The 21,929-nt window shown below is 41.2% G+C and overlaps 11 non-coding genes across 11 annotated transcripts; all 11 read left to right on the forward strand.

Annotated features, from left to right (window-relative positions):
* Positions 1-663: 663 nt before the first annotated feature.
* trnag-gcc (transfer RNA glycine (anticodon GCC)) lies at positions 664-734 on the forward strand. Its single transcript has one exon. It is a non-coding gene; the product is annotated as a tRNA-Gly (tRNA).
* Positions 735-2,771: 2,037 nt separating this feature from the next.
* Positions 2,772-2,842, forward strand: trnag-gcc (transfer RNA glycine (anticodon GCC)). The gene has a single exon. It is a non-coding gene; the product is annotated as a tRNA-Gly (tRNA).
* An 11,079-nt stretch (positions 2,843-13,921) lies between these two features.
* On the forward strand, positions 13,922-13,992 carry trnag-gcc (transfer RNA glycine (anticodon GCC)). The gene has a single exon. It is a non-coding gene; the product is annotated as a tRNA-Gly (tRNA).
* Positions 13,993-14,377: 385 nt separating this feature from the next.
* Positions 14,378-14,448, forward strand: trnag-ccc (transfer RNA glycine (anticodon CCC)). The gene has a single exon. It is a non-coding gene; the product is annotated as a tRNA-Gly (tRNA).
* Positions 14,449-15,073: 625 nt separating this feature from the next.
* On the forward strand, positions 15,074-15,144 carry trnag-gcc (transfer RNA glycine (anticodon GCC)). Its single transcript has one exon. It is a non-coding gene; the product is annotated as a tRNA-Gly (tRNA).
* Positions 15,145-17,009: 1,865 nt separating this feature from the next.
* trnag-gcc (transfer RNA glycine (anticodon GCC)) lies at positions 17,010-17,080 on the forward strand. Its single transcript has one exon. It is a non-coding gene; the product is annotated as a tRNA-Gly (tRNA).
* Positions 17,081-17,466: 386 nt separating this feature from the next.
* On the forward strand, positions 17,467-17,537 carry trnag-ccc (transfer RNA glycine (anticodon CCC)). Its single transcript has one exon. It is a non-coding gene; the product is annotated as a tRNA-Gly (tRNA).
* A 625-nt stretch (positions 17,538-18,162) lies between these two features.
* On the forward strand, positions 18,163-18,233 carry trnag-gcc (transfer RNA glycine (anticodon GCC)). The gene has a single exon. It is a non-coding gene; the product is annotated as a tRNA-Gly (tRNA).
* Positions 18,234-20,097: 1,864 nt separating this feature from the next.
* Positions 20,098-20,168, forward strand: trnag-gcc (transfer RNA glycine (anticodon GCC)). Its single transcript has one exon. It is a non-coding gene; the product is annotated as a tRNA-Gly (tRNA).
* A 386-nt stretch (positions 20,169-20,554) lies between these two features.
* On the forward strand, positions 20,555-20,625 carry trnag-ccc (transfer RNA glycine (anticodon CCC)). The gene has a single exon. It is a non-coding gene; the product is annotated as a tRNA-Gly (tRNA).
* Positions 20,626-21,250: 625 nt separating this feature from the next.
* Positions 21,251-21,321, forward strand: trnag-gcc (transfer RNA glycine (anticodon GCC)). Its single transcript has one exon. It is a non-coding gene; the product is annotated as a tRNA-Gly (tRNA).
* Positions 21,322-21,929: the final 608 nt, after the last annotated feature.

The following is a 21,929-nucleotide window of genomic DNA, read 5'->3' on the forward strand; positions in this document are numbered from 1 at the left end:
GGACGGTGCCTAACCTAGACAGTAAACATCCGGACGACTTTTACTCGCTAGGCCAGCTACATGTTGTTGTGCTCAGCATGCTTAGCTTACATTAGGAGAGGCCACCCCCCACTGATACCCCCACCCCCCGCCCAAGTGCTGAGGATACCTCCGATCAGAATTGGCATATTATTTGGCGATAGAAGTCGGCCTTTTTCTTGCCCATTACGTCAGTAAACTCCCATTCAAATGAACAAAGGCGGCTCTCATTTACGCACCTGATACGTCATCGCGATCACGTAACCAAGATAATGGCGTTGCCCAGGGAGGCCCGGGTTTGATTCCCGGCCAATGCACAATTTAAAGTAATCAATTGTTATCATTATGGATTGTGATCATAACGTGTAGTTATTTACCATGATTGTTTTCTCTTTATCATACCCCCTTAAGCAAAAGTCTCATATGAGCGTGATGTTGTCCTTGCTGCTGGTGGTGGCCACATTGAGCACTTGTAAACTGAAAACATCTACAACAAGTGTCTAAGATTTTAGTGTTTTTTGTTTATGAAACATCGTGTGACGATTATATATTATATAATAGTCCAAGAACAGTAAGATGAGATGTCCCTTCAAAATTGTTTTGTCTTGGTGGAGGTTTGACAGACTGTTGATTAAAGCGCACTAAGCATTGGTTGTTCAGTGGTAGAATTCTCGCTTGCCATGTAAGAGGCCTGGGTTCGATTCCCGGCGAATGCAGTCTATCTTTACAAAGGTGGTAGTAGCTTACTCTCAAATTATTTAGATAAATTCGACCGCCCTAGCTTCTGACTGGACTACAGTTTGAGTTTTCTTTAACTGAGGATGCTCGCAGAGACCCTCTCTCTCCCGTACTCCTGAACCAGTCCGTAAGTGCGCTTTTATTGCAATTTGACCATACCACTGGCGCAACTCTTTGATCCAGATATAAAAAGGATTGACAGGTCAACCGTTTCCATTTTCTTCCCCATTCACCTTTTACATTACCTTCTTATTTTAGTTCGTTAGGTTCCATGTTTTCTTTTCATCTTTTATTCACATTTTATTTCAGTTGATTGATAGGTTAGGCTGTGTTTGTGTATAATTACTAAATAAAATAGTTTTCTAAAAATTCCATTCAGTTTCGAACCATTTGTGCTTTTGAGTGGATTATTAATTCTCTTACTAAAGCAAAGAACTCCACAATTAACTATAGTAGCGACTTCAAGATTATGAACACTTGATAATAGAATTTTCATCATTGACTTTGCTCCTACAAACAAGCAAAGGCAACATGGCGCCCCTAGAGGTTGCTGAAGGAATTACAACTCCCCTCAGTACCGTCTAAATTATTCCATCGCCATTAAAGAGAGAGTTTGGCCAACTTGTGCCATTTCTCAATATCAAGAACACAAAGTACGTTCTTGTGACGCAATGAGTAGGGTCTTGGTAATCCGGGTCTCATGAACGTACTTCCCAAGCACGCTTATCTCACTGTCGTATATCTGTAATTCATCACAGTTTTATCATGTGACTTGCTTTCAATGAATTTGTACTACTATGTACTATGTTGATGTTTAAAAATGTGTTGGGCTGTTCTAATCGGAAATATACATAAGCCAAGACCACAGGAAATTCCCGGATGTCGTTCTTTTTTGCTAGTTTAAACCAAGGATCCATCGGTTGTTGCTTGGTGATGGCTTGGCTGAGAAAATATCCCAAGATGCATTTCGTACTTCAAGGAACAAATGGCAGCGGAGGAGCATCACATTTGTTGTTCTTCTTTCATTTCTGGCAGACTACGCACGGCATGTGCGTTGCTGCCCGCCACCAGTATCACGTTTGTAAGTACTGTGCAGTAGTCCTCCCCTTTTATGAGCGTAAATAATATTAAATATTTAATGTGTAAAGTACAACTTTATTAAATCTAGTAGTTTTTTACACAATTTAGTTTAACAACTCAAATTTACAATATTATATATGAATATATTAATGAATAAATATGATTCACTTTTTATTCAAAGATAACTTTTATAGATGTACCACAATTTCAGGAGAATCAGATCAAAACCTGCAACTCAAATCGGTGTCTTTCCAGAACTTTTTTCCCCCCCAATATAATACTAAATTGGATAAATCCCATGTATAATTTCAAATGATACTTCTTTAATATATTACTCATAAATATATAACATCTAGTAACATGGTAAACAGTTATAGCAATGTGTCAGAACCAGGAAGCATAACATCCGGGTATTCCGTCTGTTCTTTGCAATGTATAGTTAGTACTCTGCATTGACGGAATGCTCACCAGTCCGTCACGGGCTGTCCGACTGTCATTCTTTTTTTCCTGATAAATGACGAGAATCATTTAAAGCAAGAAGGAAGCAATGACAGTTTAGATTTAGTAATGTGACAGCAGCTTAGCATAAAATGTTTAAATTCTGCTCTGTAATGAATGTAATCGTGTTTGCAATGTATGGTTATAGCCAAGTGAAGTTACTACAATATATCAGAGGTGGCTTCCATTTTGTTTTCTCAATATAACATTGTCAACCGTTATCTCAAAGTGTTGTTACCGCAATGGATCGTTATACCATTATACAGTTCCTTATTATATTGCAGTGTTGGTATCACAAGATATTATTATTATTATAATATATTATTACTGCAATACACACATTGTAACTATAGTCCAAGAACAGTAGGATGAGATGTCCCTTCAAAAATGTTTTGCCTTGGTGTAGATTTGACAGACTGTTGATGGACAAGCACTAAGCATTGGTTGTTCAGTGGTAGAATTCTCGCGTGCCATGTGAGAGGCCCGGGTTCGATTCCCGGCCAATGAAGTCTATCTTTACATAGGTGGAAGTAGCTTACTCTATAATTGTTCAAATTTCTTTGCGCAATGTAAAAGCCTTGGGATTTCTCCGGAAGAGCCTAATGAAAAGGCTGGAGGGATGGAAGTTTGTCTTACTTGCTAAATCGGCTACCCCCACATCTTTTGTTATAACGATTGTTATTTGTATGGATCATTGAACAGTTCAAAATCGTGTGAGAGTGTTGTTATTGCAATGTATAATTCCAAGAATGATACAAGACATAGCAAGTCCCATGAAAAAGTTTAGCCTTCTGATATTTCTACAACTCATTGGTTGACCAGTGTTAAGCATTGGTAGTTCAGTGGTAGAATTCTTGTTTGCCATGTGGGAGGCCTGGATTCAATTCCCGGCCAATGCACAACTTATAGTAATCAATTGTTATAATTATGGATTGTGATCCCAACGTGTTGTTATTTACCATCATTGTTTTCTCGTTATCATACCCCCTCAAGCAAAAGTCTTATATCAGCGTGACACATGTCTAAGATAGACTTTTCTATTGTTTTTCGTTTATGAACTATCGTGTGATGATTTTGGCTTATTCTATTTGTGTCATCCTGTAAAATTGCACTCTACATTCCAAAAATGGCATGTTACCGGCCACTCAACTCTTTTATCTTCCTAGAGGTCTTTAGCCTAATCATAAAAGAGAAGGAAGCATTGGTAGTTTAGTGGTAGAATTCTTGCATTCCATGCGAGAGGCTGGGGTTCAATTCCTGGCCAATGCAGCTTAGATGTAGTAATTCAACAGCATCTTAGTATGAAATTGTTCAAATATGTTCCTGCAATTAATGTAATCATGATTGCAATGTATGGTGAAGTGAAGTTAGTACAGTATATCAGAGGTGGCTTCCATTTTTTTTCTCATTGTAACATTGTCAACCGTTCGATCTGGACGCATTTGGAGCGATGGGAGGACACTGACCCTCCGTTGACCCTGATACTGACTGTTGTTTGTGCTCATGCACCGAACAGCAACTCAGAGAGAGTACCCACCCTTTCTGGAGTCCTTGGAGGGTGTGCTGGAGAGCGCTCCCCCTGGGTACTCCCTCGTTCTGCTGGGGGACTTCAACGCTCACGTGGGTAATGACAGTGAGACCTGGAGGGGCGTGATTGGGAGGAACGGACCTCCCGATCAAAACCCAAGCGGTGTTTTGTTATTGGACTTCTGTCCTCGCCACGGACTGACCATAATGAACACCATGTTCAAACACTATGGTGTCCATATGTGCACTTGGCACCAGGAGACCCTAGGCCGCAGTTCGATGATCGACTTTGTAGTATAGACATAAAGTATATGTCTATTGTTCCGGCTGACGTGACCCTCATGTATAAAGGAGGAGCGTCGCCGGAAACGTGTCTCTCAGAACCTTCTAGCGCAAACCAAAATGAGTGTCCTGAGTGACAAGCAAGCCTGGCAGTTATTTGGGACTCATAGAACCATAGTTACATACGTAACTTTCGTTCTATTTTGTCCCTCCCGGCCGCCAGGTGGCGGTGCTGAAAAAGGAAGGAACGCCGAATACCAGCGATGTCACTAAGACCCGGGAAAGTGTACCTCATAGAGGGGCCTCCGCCGGACCTCGAACCACATCCAGTGGATTAGGAGAGGTGACATCCAAGCTGTAGAATCTGGAGAACGTGCAAGGAGATGACCAGGAAGCAGCCTCCAATGACACTCCTTTCAGAACTTCCAATGATGTAGTGTTGGGAAATCGTTCTTTGTTTCCCCGTGTTCATAATGTTGATTATCAAACTCAGACAATGAGATCGGTGAAATCAAGATTTTTTTTACATAAGCTAATGGGCACATGAGATCGGCTGAACGCCGCCATTGATCTCCCTCATGTGTGTCGCTCCTCCCCCAGTTCCAGGCACTAGTATCCTTTCGTGACTCTTCAAACCCCTCCCCGTCTTCTTCGGCCAATCCTCTCCTTCTCAGACAGTCACATGATACATCAATACACGTAGCCCAAAATGTTCCCCCTCTTCTCACACACAAAGATTTACGTTGTTTTCAGAGCCAGAAGAGGTGTCACTAAACCCCCTCCTGCTCAACCGGTTTGTAAAAGACAAAGGAATCTATTTAACACATTCGCTTCAACCCCCCACATCACTTTGAATTCTCACACAGAGACATACTGAGTGAATTAAAGCCGTTATGTCCACTTCTAAATAGTAATATTATAAATCAAACAGTTATAATTAAATTAATTCACTTCAATCCTCCTCTTGGACTCGAAAGAGTCCAATAATACACAATTATTTCATATTTCACAGAAAAATTCCAGCGGGGATCTTCATCATCACAAACGGCAGGCGCAACATTAAGCAAGGGTTGTGTGGGGGAAGTAGTCATTATCATTAGAATAAGAAACAGAAGCAAACACCAATGAAACATCCCCTTAGCAGGAGAGGAGGTAGTTTAGCAGTCATATGGCATTAAAGAACAATTTGATACATTAAAAGATTTTTCAGTGGAATAAGCATAGCATATGTGAGGCTTAACACAAAATGTTGTGGTTGTTCAAGAAAGAGTGTCGCGGTGCAGCAGCAGACGGAGATGTGTTCCCGCTTTGAAGTCATCTGGAGATGAAGTTCGCAAATGTGACTCAATTGTTGTGGAATGAAGCCTTGGACAGGGTCAGCTGATATGATTCAGCAGATGTTGTTGAAGGAATCTATTTAACACATTCGCTTCAACCCCCCACATCACCTTGAATTCTCACACAGAGACATACTGAGTAAATTAAAGCAGTTATGTCCACTTCTAAATAGTAATATTATAAATCAAACAGTTATAATTAAATTAATTCACTTCAGTAGCCACACCCCTGGGGGAGTGACTGCGCACCCCAGGAGGAGGGGGATGACCAGGGACCCGGTACGACTGCTGAATCACCTCCCCGATCCAACGTGAGAGGCGTTGCTTGGATACAGCAGCCCCTTCATTCGGGCCGTTGTAAGCCACAAAAAGATGGGTGGATGCGCGGAAACCTGCCGTAGCATCCAAATAAGAGCGGAGCGCCCTCACAGGACAACAAAACCCCGTGGCGTCAACCCCATCCGTCGAAGGTGGAGCAAAACGAGCGAGACGAATAGGGTGGTTGACTTGAGAGCCAGACAAAACTTTTGGCACAAACGCAGCATTTGGCCACAACGTGACCCCTGCCTTGTGTTAGAGTAGACAATATTTATATTCTACTCTTTGCGTGTTCAATTAACTGAATGGTGAGATTCTAGTGAAGAAGTCCCTTTGCAAAGGTATCAAAAGCTTTTGATGACAACAATTGAACTCTCTCAAACAGTGCTCTGTTCAGATTGTGTGTCCTCTCTACTCCGGCACATCATTATTTATTGAAAAGTGGGTGAATACAAAAGTCTCCTCCCTCAGCAAGTTCCCAGGAATACAAATCAGATTAGAGAAAAACAATACATCAGCCTGTGCCTCCCTTCTTCCGACCGGCTGAGACCGGTCCTAGACTAAACTCCCTTTAAGATAGCAAATGGAAAAAACCCGTTGCCCCCTTCTCCTCTCATGAAAGTGAGACAGATAAGAATACAATTCTATTCATTGAGCCATACTGAGTTAACTAAATCCAAAACGGCTAAAATATAAATTGAAACTGAAAAACAATGTTAATAACTCATCATTCCCTCATTTGAGCTCATGAGAGCTCAACACATTAAAACATTTTTTTTCAATGGTTGTGTGGTGGAAATAATTATCATTAAAACATCCCTTTAGCAGGAGAGGAGGTAGTTTAGCAATCATATGACATTAAAAAACAATTTGATACATTTAAAAGATTTTTAGTGGAATAAGCATAGCATATGTGAGGCTTAACATAAAATGTTGTTCATTAAAAAGTGTCGCAATGTATCGGCAGACAAATATGTGTTCTTTGAAGCCATCTCGTGATGAAGTTCTTTGTTGAATGAGAAGAAGACGTTGTCAGCTTTTTGCAGATCCCCAGAATAGATTGCCTGCAAATGTGATTCTCGTGATGATTGCCCAGGAAAAGGCACTTGACTTGATCCGTTGAATGATGTCAAAACGATGTCGAATGATGTCGAAACGGCCGCTCCAGAACCGAACACTGGGTCAGCTGACGTGGCTCCCAGGTCGGAGGTGATAAGATTGATGATCATCAGTTGATGAGATAGCCGGCAGCCTTGTAGACCAGTTGTGGAATTTCGTCTCTCCTTTCCGTTATCAACCTGAGAGCGGAATATGTTTTTAGTCTTCTCATAAACCCACATAAATTTTATTTGGAGGAAAAACCCTGATAGTTTTTGTTAGTTGGGATTAGTAAATGTTATTTGGTTAAGATCCGTAGGTCCTGTGCTGTTGGAACAGGAAAATATCTATTTTTGTGACATTAAAATAGAGCCCAGCCTTTGATTGAGTTGAATGACATTCGCTCATTCATTAATATAAGACAGAGCTTGTAAATATTTATTTTTCAAATAGGTTTTGTTCAATAATAGGTAATTTTTTACCACGACTAAATTTGTTCTAAATTTGCATAACTGTGCCTTTCACCATCCTGAAAGGAATCACATATATTCATATTATATATACTCTTTTGCAAACACTGGGCTCCAAACATTACATTTTTCAAATGTGATTCTGAGATAAAAGATATAATATAATATAATTACCTTTATCCGGCGAATATGCATTATTGTCCTTGCTTGCTTCAGACTTACTTTGCTCGATTTCCTCTGGTAGATTTCTTCATATTCAAACTGTGGATTATCACTTCAAAACCTTTTCATATTCAAACTGTGGATTATCTCTTCAAAACCTTTTCATTTTTTAATCTACTAATTCGTCTACATTGGTTAATTTCTTAAACATAAACTCCCTCATTTTGACAAAGATCCACTGTTTTTTTCAAACACGTCAAGATAAAGGGAGGATAAAATAGAGACCTCATAACTCAAAAGACGTCGTAAATAACACAACCCTCTAAATCAGGCTATGAGGTATACAAAAAAACTACAAAACACTACAATAAAAATGAGCACAAGCAGATACAATGTAAGACACTAATATATGATGACTTTGGGGCCATAAAAATAGAGGTAACCATATTAATCTAATTCAGGATACGAATTACACAAAACTTACAAATATCTACCATTTCCTAGATTTAATCAAACTAAAAATTATCTTCAAACTGCTAATCAACTTCACCTCTTTTACATATTAGCGGGGCTCATAAAAAACACAGCACACAAAATATTTCTGGGATTCATAAATCACAGTGCTGTGAAAAAAAAAATATCTAAAATTAACCATCAAACTCTTAGTTAGTCTTTTACTTGTTACTACTCATTTTATTCTATAATTTATTTTATACTATAGCTGCAGCTGGACGAAGTCCAAAAAAGTTCCTCACGGGGAAAATAAAAGTATATCGTATCATATCATATTAATAAAATTCCCATTGTACCAATTCAGAAACTGATTCTCCCAAAAATATAGGCAACAATTTAGTAGGCTATAGATTGAAATAAATTTTCTCAATCCCTCATTTCAAATTCACATATGTCGTTTTCAATTTCCTGAAATATCTTGCTATAGATCACAGTTCCCCATTCAACACATTAAAAATGCCTTGCATATACCGTGCAGCATTTCACCGATTGAAGGGTCGCATCCCAGTCAGACCACCAGCTTTCAAAAGTCAATGTTCAGGGCGGGGCTGTGTCAGACAAAGTTCAGTCATCAGCGATTAGAGGAGACATCTCTGTAATGAGGCTTGTACACAGTCACTGGGCATTGTGGAAGTTGAGCATCATGTTTTTTTAGGCACAGGAGGAGAAGACTGTTGCTCTGCGGCTTTTGACCTTTGATCTCTGCCACATCCATTCAGACGCTGTCTGCAATGTGGACCCGATGACACATTTTCGGTCCTTCCAGGCGCTCACCTCGACCAACGAATGCACCCGGCTGATCCAATGCACTACAATGCCAGACTGAGGAAATGGGATTACAGCAAGATAGTTCACTTCCTGCTTTCTCAAAAATGTTTCGTAAAAAAAAAACTGCCTTTTCTTTTTTTTTAAATACCCCTTCAAAATAGCTACTAGCAATACTTGCAAATACAACGTATCAGCAGCTGGGGCACATCCCGTTCGCAGTTTGTAATCAGTGAAGGCCATCAAACCCTCATCTGCCTTGGAACTCAAACATCAGTTTCTGAAATGACACACTCAGAGAAAAAACAAATATTAAAAATCATTATCATTATGTCAATTTCAAAAACATTTATAACTTCTTATTCAACTATCTTACTTCTAGCCACAGCTGTACAGATGTAGGCATAATTGTGTCAACCCAACACAGCACAAACAAAATACCATTATTTTATCATTATTCTTTATTCATTTGTCCCGAAAAGGGAAAGTTAACAAATTAACCATCTTCATCAATCATTAAAGTGTAAAGACTATTGGCTCAGTCACTAAAAATAAATAAATAAATAAAAATAAAACACTAATTTAATATCCTTCTACAAAAACTCAACAATATCTTTCAAATACTATTACTTATTTTTTTATTGTTTATCATTCCTCTCTTACCATTTTGACAAAGAAAAAGTCCCATTACGAGGACACATTATGCTCTAACCCACAGCCCCCTCCTTTTCTTCTAACCTAGAAACGGGGGGGGGGGGGGATCTTAACATTATACATCGCAAAACCTATTTTACCACATTCCCATTAATAAAACAAACGCCACTATCACAACAGTCTCATCTCACACAAAAACAACACCAAACTTAGTTAAAGATATTGAAGAAAAACAAACAAAATCACATTTCTCACTCACAATCACAATAATAGCCCCCACCTTTTAGAAGCTAGGTCACACACTCAAATACATACGCACACACTCTTTAATCATTAGAAAATAATAAACGGTTTTATTCTACCAATTCGTTGTCTACAAATCTTATGGCATTTAAACCGCAGTTTTGTACGGTGATTTCAGTAAACGGGTTAACTTCGAACAAATCACCCGTAAACTGCTCACAAATGCTGGAGTCATTTTAGCATCAAATTCAGCCACTACATCATTACCAACAAAGAAAATACAAAAGTCTGACGTACCATTTTTGTCCAGCGAAAGCTTTTTATACAATCGATCCATAGTTTGTTTTTTCGTTTTTCATCGACGTTTTTTTTTTTTTCCGCATGGCTACGACTCACAAGTGCAAGTCCCGACTATGAACCGGAAGCGCATTCAGGACAAACCATTCTGTATCCGGGTCGAAATCGCCCCCATTTTGTTTGTAGGCTATTTTTTACTTTCGGTTTCTATTCTACGCAAGTAGTATTAATATTTATCAATACAGTGACGTCTCACTTGTAGTATAATAGTTCAATAGGTTAACACATATGGCCACACAACAGACACACATAAGAATCACGTGACCTCTCGTTTATACACAGCGGTTATCCAATCCCGCTGAGCTAAACTGTTCTCCATATATTGCAAAATTTTTGCAAGGCGCTCATTTTCAAAATAACTTGTCACGCGCTATCGAATTAAACCGTAGAACAAAAGGAATTCAGACGGTAATCCTGACCCCAAAACTACAATCGTAGGAGCGCCAAAAAATAAAATAAAATTCACGTAATCTCTCGATTGCAAATACAGTAACACAAATCCAATTATCACTGTAATCAACCTGGACCCCTCAATACTGTTCAATTTCAAACAGGCGCTTTTTTTTCAAAAAACATATTACGTGTAAATGGACGTTCTCACCAAGAGTCATGAGCAAATATGATACTCGTCCCCAATCGGCCAAACTGCTTAAAAAACAGAGCGCATACCATAATCTTCGCGATCCTTAGTAAAAAGAAAGACTTCTTACGTCATCCGGTAACCCTTTTATTCAATATATATTATGGTCTAAGAATTCTTCGTAGCGTGACGAAAAACAAAACAAATTAACAAATTAAATCCACTACTTCATCCCGTATAAAAAAAGCTTCATCTCTTTAAGTCTGCATTTACGTCACTTAAAAATGCACCACCCCACGACGTGTTTAGTTCAATATCGTAGGAATTATCCCAACTCTATAACGACATCAAACTACAACTTGTTCACACAGATCTCATTTAAAATTTAGACAATTTGGAAGACGAAAAACCAGTTGCAGCGGACCCAAACAGACAGAACCTCCCTACGTGGATAAAAGTCTCCACTTACCGTACTTTATTTATTTAGGCCTAGAAGTTCCGCCCGTCCGTGAACGCCGCAGCTTGCTCCACGTCAAAATACCACCATCCGTTAGAATACAGCGGAGGTCACCATTCGTTATAATTCAGCGTCGGGGATCACCATTTGTTAGAGTAGACAATATTTATATTCTACTCTTTGCGTGTTCAATTAACTGAATGGTGAGATTCTGGTGAAGAAGTCCCTTTGCAAAGGTATCAAAAGCTTTTGATGACAACAATTGAACTCTCTCAAACAGTGCTCTGTTCAGATTGTGTCCTCTCTACTCCGGCACATCATTATTTATTGAAAAGTGGGTGAATACAAAAGTCTCCTCCCTCAGCAAGTTCCCAGGAATACAAATCAGATTAGAGAAAAACAATACATCAGCCTGTGCCTCCCTTCTTCCGACCGGCTGAGACCGGTCCTAGACTAAACTCCCTTTAAGATAGCGAATGGAAAAAACCCGTTGCCCCTTCTCCTCTCATGAAAGTGAGACAGATAAGAATACAATTCTATTCATTGAGCCATACTGAGTTAACTAAATCCAAAACGGCTAAAATATAAATTGAAACTGAAAAACAATGTTAATAACTCATCACTTGCTATTTCAGCACCGCCACCTGGCTGTCGGGAGTGACGAAACAGAACCAATACTAGAAAATTAGTTTTAAGTTTCTTCTAAAAAATGACATACGAATCTCTCACATAAGTCGGTGTTTCTTCAATCATCACTACTCACGAACCAGGTTAAGTCCTGGAACTGTCACCGACAGACGACCCATTTTTGTTGATGATCAGCAAACACCAATAAGCATTGGTAGTTCGTTCAGTGGTTGAATTCTTGCTTGCCATGTGAGAGGCCCGGGTTCGATTCCTGGCCAATGCAGTTTAGATTTAGTCAAGTGACAGCAGCTTAGTAGGAATTTGTTCAAACCTGCTCATGCAATGAATGTAATCGCGAATGCAATGTATGGTTATCGCCGAGTGAAGTTACTGCAATATATCAGAGGTGGCTTCTTTATTGATTTCTCAATGTAACATTGTCAACCGTTGTCTCCAAGTGTTGTTACCGCAAAGGATCGTTATCACATTATACAGTTCCTTAACATTATTGCAGTGTTGGTATCACAATATATCATTATTATGGGCCTGCTGCGATGCAGAAGGCACATATTACTATCCTAGAAAAAGGGAAAAAGGGTTTATTATTTTCCGCAAAAATGCGGCCCGTACCGTAGATCGCACCGGCACAAATGAGGTATCAAACGATGCGGCTCGATCTGACTCGCTGCGCTATTATTATGGGCCTGCTGCGAAGCAGAAGGCACATATTACTATCCTAGAAAAAGGGAAAAAGTATTTATTATTTTCCGCAAAAATGCGGCCCGTACCGTAGATTGCACCGGCACAAATGAGGTATCAAACGATGCGGCTCGATCTGACTCGCTGCGCTATTATTATGGGCCTGCTGCGAAGCAGAAGGCACATATTATTATCCTAGAAAAAGGGAAAAAGGGTTTATTATTTTCCGCAAAAATGCGGCCCGTACCGTAGATCGCACCGGCACAAATGAGGTATCAAACGATGCGGCTCGATCTGACTCGCTGCGCTATTATTTTTATAAGAATTCCCAGTTACCATGGCGACGCTATTCCCAAAAAACTCCCAAAAAAAGTCCCATAGGAATGAATGGGAAACCGAAAGAGATCAACTCCAATCAAGCACCTTTTTCCAAGACACGCTGCGCGCGCATAGGTTAACCGGCCGATATGAATTTTAGCTCATTTTGTTGGAATTTTTCTAATCTTTAGCTCAGTGTCAAAAAAAAATTTAAGGAATGAAAGCTCTCCCCCCTGTGCGGGTTCAAAGACAGTGAGTGAAATAGCCTTTATCACATTGGTTTGTAGTGCATGGGCTTGAGCGGACCAATTAAGAATCAGAGTGTAGACAGGGAAAAAATTGATTTCAAGTTTCACTTGAACTTGTCACCATGGCCACAATCTTTGCTCACTAGACATCAAATTCGCACATTTTGTAGCCACAAGTGTTTAGTTTCTGACAAACCAATTTTTATTTCGCTAAGGTGTCATTTAGTATCTTTATTTTCACTTTAAGCGAGGAGAAGTCGGACTATGTCGCCTCTTTTTCCATGTTAATTTCAGCGTTTTCCCCTCTTCATTTTCGATCAATCATAAGTTTTCAACCTGCTCTCATTTGGTCATTTTCAATCTGATTAAAAAACTGAGAACATGCTCGCGTTCCCCAAACCCTTGCCGTTCTAACGAGCCATTTCTGGAATCTGCATCTTTAACCGTTAAGTCGTGAGATGCTTTTGTTTGAGGTGTTCGTATCCTATACAAAATCAATGGAATGTTGCTGCGTGACGTATGTTGGTGCGTGAATGTGCATGTTTCTTAAAGGGGCAGTAATACTTTTAGTTTATTATGGGTAACTTCCACATTTCTTGACCGATTTCAATGGTTTAAATTTTAAATTGTTCAGCTCATTTAAATGTTAGTTAAAATCAAATGTGTGTGCGTGAATGTGCATGTTTCTTAAAGGGGCAGTAATACTTTTAGTTGATTATGGTTAACTTCCACATTTCTTGACCGATTTCAATGGTTTAAATTGTATTTTTATTGCTCCAAGTATTGCGTGTTTCCACGTGAGTCAGCAGGCCCATTCAAAATTTCCGCGGAAAGGGTTTCCGTCAATCATCACTACTCATGAACCAGGTTAAGTCCTGGAACTGTCACTGACAGACGACCCATTTTTGTTGATGATCAGCAAACACCAATAAGCATTGGTAGTTCAGTGGTTGAATTCTCGCTTGCCATGTGAGAGGCCCGGGTTCGATTCCCGGCCAATGCAGTTTAGATTTAGTCAAGTGACAGCAGCTTAGTAGGAATGTGTTCAATTCTGCTCCTGCAATGAATGTAATCGCGAATGCGATGTATGGTTATCGCCGAGTGAAGTTACTGCAATATATCAGAGGTGGCTTCTTTATTGATTTCTCAATGTAACATTGTCAACCGTTATCTCCAAGTGTTGTTACCGCAAAGGATCGTTATCACATTATACAGTTCCTTAACATTATTGCAGTGTTGGTATCACAATATATCATTATTGTTATTATTATATCTTATTATTGCAATACACACATTGTAACAATAGTCCAAGAACAGTAGAATGACATGTCCCTTCAAAATGTTTTACCTTGGTGGAGGTTTGACAGACTGTTGACTAAGAGCAATAAGCATTGGTTGTTCAGTGGTAGAATTCTCGCTTCCCATGTGAGAGGCCCGGGTTCGATTCCCGGCTAATGCAGTCTATCTTATGTAGCGATAATACATGTTGTCTTTTGGACGAACGAGCAATTTGATCAGCGCTTGAGGAAGTCGTAATTCCCTCAATCGCCTATAGGGGCACCACGTTATGTTTACTTTCAGTTTTGGAGAAACGCAACGAATAAAATCTAAATCCTCATTTATTTATTCATAATCTGAAGTCGCCACATTCGATGTTCGTGGTTCTTTGTATTACTAAAATAATTAAAAAGTTGAAAAATGGCTGGAATGTACTGACCAGGATTCCAACGGACCTTTGGTTAATTTCGTTTATGGTTTTTCAAGCAAACTTGGCAGGGGTGGAGATTGAGCTTTCCGATAAAATACTTTGGTGCCATAAACCTGTGGTTCTGGCTGGTGAAAAGCAAACATTCACATCCTGGTGACATGGCCGGTGGTTGACTTCAAAAGGGTGTAATCTCTGTTGGGCTGTCTCTGGCTTAGGTAGAAAGGGGGAGAGCGGAGACCTCTCAGCCCCACCCCAGGTTGACCTTGCGCATATTTCTAAGAGTGAAATGTTGAGTGAAGGGAGAAAAAAAATGAGGGTGACTGGCAATGGTCGTTACACTTTACACAGGTACAACCCATTGGGTAAACAGAATTAAGCATTGGTAGTTCAATGGTAGAATTCTCGCTTGCCATGTGGGAGGCCTGGGTTCGATTCCCGGCCAATGCACGACTTCTCGTAATCAATTGTTATTATTATGGATTGTGATCCCAACGTGTAGTTATTTACCATCATTGTTTTCTCGTTATCATACCCCCTCAAGCAAAAGTCTCATATCAGCGTGACACATGTCTAAGATAGACTTTTCTATTGTTTTTCGTTTATGAACTATCGTGTGATGATTTTGGCTTATTCTATTTGTGTCATCCTGTAAAATTGCACTCTACATTCCAAAAAATGGCATGTTACCGGCCACTCAAATCTTTTATCTTCCTCGAGGTCTTTAGCCTAATCACGAAAGAGAAGGAAGCATTGGTAGTTCAGTGGTAGAATTCTTGCATTCCATGCGAGACGCCCGGGTTCGATTCCTGGCAAATGCAGCTTTGATTTAGTAATTCAACAGCATCTTAGTATGATATTGTTGAAATCTGTTCCTGCAATTAATGTAATTGTGATTGCAATGTATGGTGAAGTGAAGTTAGTACAGTATATCAGAGGTGGCTTCCATTTTTTTTTCTCATTGTAACATTGTCAACCGTTCGATCTGGAACGTTACTTCAGTCCCGAAAATATGACAGCAACTGTCAAAAAACCCTTGTTAAATAATCTGCCAGGCTGCCACACAAGACGAAAACAAACTACTAATGTCAGCTTTACATACACAACAAGTCACCAAAAAGCGGGGGAAGCATTTAGGCGAAGCGATTGCATATAGTCAATTTAGCACAAACGCGCACGGAGGACGCATTTGGAGCGATAGGAGGACACTGACCCTCCGTTGACCCTGATACTGACTGTTGTTTGTGCTTATGCACCGAACAGTAGCTCAGAGAGAGTACCCACCCTTTCTGGAGTCCTTGGAGGGTATGCTGGAGAGCGCTCTTCCTGGGGACTCCCTCGTTCTGCTGGGGGACTTCAACGCTCACGTGGGTAATGACAGTGAGACCTGGAGGGGCGTGATTGGGAGGAACGGACCTCCCGATCAAAACCCAAGCGGTGTTTTGTTATTGGACTTCTGTGCTCGCCACGGACTGACCATAATGAACACCATGTTTAAACACAATGGTGTCCATATGTGCACTTGGCACCAGGACACCCTAGGCCGCAGTTCGATGATCGACTTTGTAGTATAGACGTAAAGTATACGTCTATTGTTCCGGCTGACGTGACCCTCATGTATAAAGGAGGAGCGTCGCCGGAAACGTGTCTCTCAGAACCTTCTAGCGCAAACCAATACGAGTGTCCTGAGTGACAAGCAAGCCTGGCAGTTGTTTGGGACTCATAGAACCATAGTTACATACGTAACTTTCGTTCTATTTCGTCCCTCCCGGCCGCCAGGTGGCGCTGCTGAAAAAGGAAGGAACGCCGAATACAAGCGATGTCACGAAGACCCGGGAAAGTGTACCTCATAGAGGGGCCTCCGCCGGACCTCGAACCACATCCAGTGGATTAGGAGAGGTGACATCCAAGCTGTAGAATCTGGAGAACGTGCAAGGAGACGACCAGGAAGCAGCCTCCAATGACACTCCTTTCTGAACTTCCAATGATGTAGCCACACCCCTGGTGGAGTGACTGCGCACCCCAGGAGGAGGGGGGGCGACCAGAGACCCGGTACGACTGCTGAATCACCTCCCCGATCCAACGTGAGAGGCGTTGCTTGGATACAGCAGCCCCTTCATTCGGGCCGCTGTAAGCCACAAAAAGCTGGGTGGATGCGCGGAAACCTGCCGTAGCATCCAAATAAGAGCGGAGCGCCCTCACAGGACAACAAAACCCCGTTTCCGTCAATCATCACTACTCACGAACAAGGTTAAGTCCTGGAACTGTCACTGACAGACGACCCATTTTTTTTTATGATCAACAAACACCATTAAGCATTGGTAGTTCAGTGGTTGAATTCTCGCTTGCCATGTGAGAGGCCCGGGTTCGATTCCCGGCCAATGCAGTTTAGTTTTAGTCAAGTGACAGCAGCTTAGTAGGAATTTGTTCAATTCTGCTCCTGCAATGAATGTAATCGCGAATGCAATGTATGGTTATCGCAGAGTGAAGTTACTGCAATATATCAGAGGTGGCTTCTTTATTGATTTTTCAATGTAACATTGTCAACCGTTATCTCCAAGTGTTGTTACCGCAAAGGATCGTTATCACATTATACAGTTCCTTAACATTATTGCAGTGTTGGTATCACAATATATCATTATTGTTATTATTATATATTATTATTGCAATACACACATTGTAACAATAGTCCAAGAACAGTAGAATGACATGTCCCTTCAAAAATGTTTTACCTTGGTGGAGGTTTCACAGACTGTTGACTAAGAGCAATAAGCATTGGTTGTTCAGTGGTAGAATTCTAGCTTCCCATGTGAGAGGCCCGGGTTCGATTCCCGGCCAATGCAGTCTATCTTATGTAGCGATAATTGATGTTGTCTTTTGGACGAACGAGCAATTTGATCAGCGCTTGAGGAAGTCGTAATTCCCTCAATCGCCTATAGGGGCACCACGTTATGTTTACTTTCAGTTTTGGAGAAACGCAACGAATAAAATCTAAATCCTCATTTATTTATTCATAATCTGAAGTCGCCACATTCGATGTTCGTGGTTCTTTGTATTACTAAAATAATAAAGAAGTTGAAAAATGGCTGGAATGTACTGACCGGGATTCCAACGGACCTTTGGTTAATTTTGTTTATGGTTTTTCAAGCAAACTTGGCAGGGGTGGAGATTGAGCTTTCCGATAAAATACTTTGGTGCCATAAACCTGTGGTTCTGGCTGGTGAAAAGCAAACATTCACATCCTGGTGACATGGCCGGTGGTTGACTTCAAAAGGGTGTAATCTCTGTTGGGCTGTCTCTGGCTTAGGTAGAAAGGGGGAGAGCGGAGACCTCTCAGCCCCACCCCAGGTTGACCTTGCGCATATTTCTAAGAGTGAAATGTTGAGTGAAGGGAGAAAAAAAATGAGGGTGACTGGCAATAGTCGTTACACTTTACACAGGTACAACCCATTGGGTAAACAGAATTAAGCATTGGTAGTTCAATGGTAGAATTCTCGCTTGCCATGTGGGAGGCCCGGGTTCGATTCCCGGCCAATGCACAACTTCTCGTAATCAATTGTTATTATTATGGATTGTGATCCCAACGTGTAGTTATTTACCATCATTGTTTTCTCGTTATCATACCCCCTCAAGCAAAAGTCTCATATCAGCGTGACACATGTCTAAGATAGACTTTTCTATTGTTTTTCGTTTATGAACTATCGTGTGATGATTTTGGCTTATTCTATTTGTGTCATCCTGTAAAATTGCACTCTACATTCCAAAAAATGGCATGTTACCGGCCACTCAAATCTTTTATCTTCCTCGAGGTCTTTAGCCTAATCATGAAAGAGAAGGAAGCATTGGTAGTTCAGTGGTAGGATTCTTGCATTCCATGCGAGAGGCCCGGGTTCGGTTCCTGGCAAATGCATCTTAGATTTAGTAATTCAACGGCATCTTAGTATGATATTGTTCAAATCTGTTCCTGCAATTAATGTAATTGTGATTGCAATGTATGGTGAAGTGAAGTTAGTACAGTATATCAGAGGTGGCTTCCATTTTTTTTTCTCATTGTAACATTGTCAACCGTTCGATCTGGAACGTTACTTCAGTCCCGAAAATATGACAGCAACTGTCAAAAAACCCTTGTTAAATAATCTGCCAGGCTGCCACACAAGACGAAAACAAACTACTAATGTCAGCTTTACATACACAACAAGTCACCAAAAAGCGGGGGAAGCATTTAGGCGAAGCGATCGCATATAGTCAATTTAGCACAAACGCGCACGGAGGACGCATTTGGAGCGATGGGAGGACACTGACCCTCCGTTGACCCTGATACTGACTGTTGTTTGTGCTTATGCACCGAACAGCAGCTCAGAGAGAGTACCCAACCTTTCTGGAGTCCTTGGAAGGTATGCTGGAGAGCGCTCCCCCTGGGGACTCCCTCGTTCTGCTGGGGGACTTCAACGCTCACGTGGGTAATGACAGTGAGACCTGGAGGGGCGTGATTGGGAGGAACGGACCTCCCGATCAAAACCCAAGCGGTGTTTTGTTATTGGACTTCTGTGCTCGCCACGGACTGACCATAATGAACACCATGTTTAAACACAATGGTGTCCATATGTGCACTTGGCACCAGGAATCCCTAGGCCGCAGTTCGATGATCGATTTTGTAGTATAGACGTAAAGTATACGTCTATTGTTCCGGCTGACGTGACCCTCATGTATAAAGGAGGAGCGTCGCCGGAAACGTGTCTCTCAGAACCTTCTAGCGCAAACCAATACGAGTGTCCTGAGTGACAAGCAAGCCTGGCAGTTGTTTGGGACTCATAGAACCATAGTTACATACGTAACTTTCGTTCTATTTCGTCCCTCCCGGCCGCCAGGTGGCGCTGCTGAAAAAGGAAGGAACGCCGAATACAAGCGATGTCACGAAGACCCGGGAAAGTGTACCTCATAGAGGGGCCTCCGCCGGACCTCGAACCACATCCAGTGGATTAGGAGAGGTGACATCCAAGCTGTAGAATCTGGAGAACGTGCAAGGAGACGACCAGGAAGCAGCCTCCAATGACACTCCTTTCAGAACTTCCGATGATGTAGCCACACCCCTGGTGGAGTGACTGCGCACCCCAGGAGGAGGGGGACGACCAGGGACCCGGTACGACTGCTGAATCACCTCCCCGATCCAACGTGAGAGGCGTTGCTTGGATACAGCAGCCCCTTCATTCGGGCTGTTGTAAGCCACAAAAAGCTGGGTGGATGCGCGGAAACCTGCCGTAGCATCCAAATAAGAGCGGAGCGCCCTCACAGGACAACAAAACCCCGTTTCCGTCAATCATCACTACTCACGAACAAGGTTAAGTCCTGGAACTGTCACTGACAGACGACCCATTTTTTTTTATGATCAGCAAACACCATTAAGCATTGGTAGTTCAGTGGTTGAATTCTCGCTTGCCATGTGAGAGGCCCGGGTTCGATTCCCGGCCAATGCAGTTTAGATTTAATCAAGTGACAGCAGCTTAGTAGGAATTTGTTCAATTCTGCTCCTGCAATGAATGTAATCGCGAATGCAATGTATGGTTATCGCCGAGTGAAGTTACTGCAATATATCAGAGGTGGCTTCTTTATTGATTTTTCAATGTAACATTGTCAACCGTTATCTCCAAGTGTTGTTACCGCAAAGGATCGTTATCACATTATACAGTTCCTTAACATTATTGCAGTGTTGGTATCACAATATATCATTATTGTTATTATTATATATTATTATTGCAATACACACATTGTAACAATAGTCCAAGAACAGTAGAATGACATGTCCCTTCAAAAATGTTTTACCTTGGTGGAGGTTTGACAGACTGTTGACTAAGAGCAATAAGCATTGGTTGTTCAGTGGTAGAATTCTCGCTTCCCATGTGAGAGGCCCGGGTTCGATTCCCGGCCAATGCAGTCTATCTTATGTAGCGATAGTTGATGTTGTCTTTTGGACGAACGAGCAATTTGATCAGCGCTTGAGGAAGTCGTAATTCCCTCAATCGCCTATAGGGGCACCACGTTATGTTTACTTTCAGTTTTGGAGAAACGCAACGAATAAAATCTAAATCCTCATTTATTTATTCATAATCTGAAGTCACCACATTCGATGTTCGTGGTTCTTTGTATTACTAAAAGAATAAAAAAGTTGAAAAATGGCTGGAATGTACTGACCGGGATTCCAACGGACCTTTGGTTAATTTTGTTTATGGTTTTTCAAGCAAACTTGGCAGGGGTGGAGATTGAGCTTTCCGATAAAATACTTTGGTGCCATAAACCTGTGGTTCTGGCTGGTGAAAAGCAAACATTCACATCCTGGTGACATGGCCGGTGGTTGACTTCAAAAGGGTGTAATCTCTGTTGGGCTGTCTCTGGCTTAGGTAGAAAGGGGGAGAGCGGAGACCTCTCAGCCCCACCCCAGGTTGACCTTGCGCATATTTCTAAGAGTGAAATGTTGAGTGAAGGGAGAAAAAAAATGAGGGTGACTGGCAATAGTCGTTACACTTTACACAGGTACAACCCATTGGGTAAACAGAATTAAGCATTGGTAGTTCAATGGTAGAATTCTCGCTTGCCATGTGGGAGGCCCGGGTTCGATTCCCGGCCAATGCACAACTTCTCGTAATCAAATGTTATTATTATGGATTGTGATCCCAACGTGTAGTTATTTACCATCATTGTTTTCTCGTTATCATACCCCCTCAAGCAAAAGTCTCATATCAGCGTGACACATGTCTAAGATAGACTTTTCTATTGTTTTTCGTTTATGAACTATCGTGTGATGATTTTGGCTTATTCTATTTGTGTCATCCTGTAAAATTGCACTCTACATTCCAAAAAATGGCATGTTACCGGCCACTCAAATCTTTTATCTTCCTCGAGGTCTTTAGCCTAATCATGAAAGAGAAGGAAGCATTGGTAGTTCAGTGGTAGGATTCTTGCATTCCATGCGAGAGGCCCGGGTTCGGTTCCTGGCAAATGCATCTTAGATTTAGTAATTCAACAGCATCTTAGTATGATATTGTTCAAATCTGTTCCTGCAATTAATGTAATTGTGATTGCAATGTATGGTGAAGTGAAGTTAGTACAGTATATCAGAGGTGGCTTCCATTTTTTTTTCTCATTGTAACATTGTCAACCGTTCGATCTGGAACGTTACTTCAGTCCCGAAAATATGACAGCAACTGTCAAAAAACCCTTGTTAAATAATCTGCCAGGCT

The sequence above is a fragment of the Leptonotus elevatus genome, chromosome 5 (assembly GCF_054856555.1).
Source record: "Leptonotus elevatus isolate MCC_2025b chromosome 5, RoL_Lele_1.0, whole genome shotgun sequence".
In the NCBI taxonomy this organism is placed as follows: Eukaryota; Metazoa; Chordata; class Actinopteri; order Syngnathiformes; family Syngnathidae; genus Leptonotus; species Leptonotus elevatus.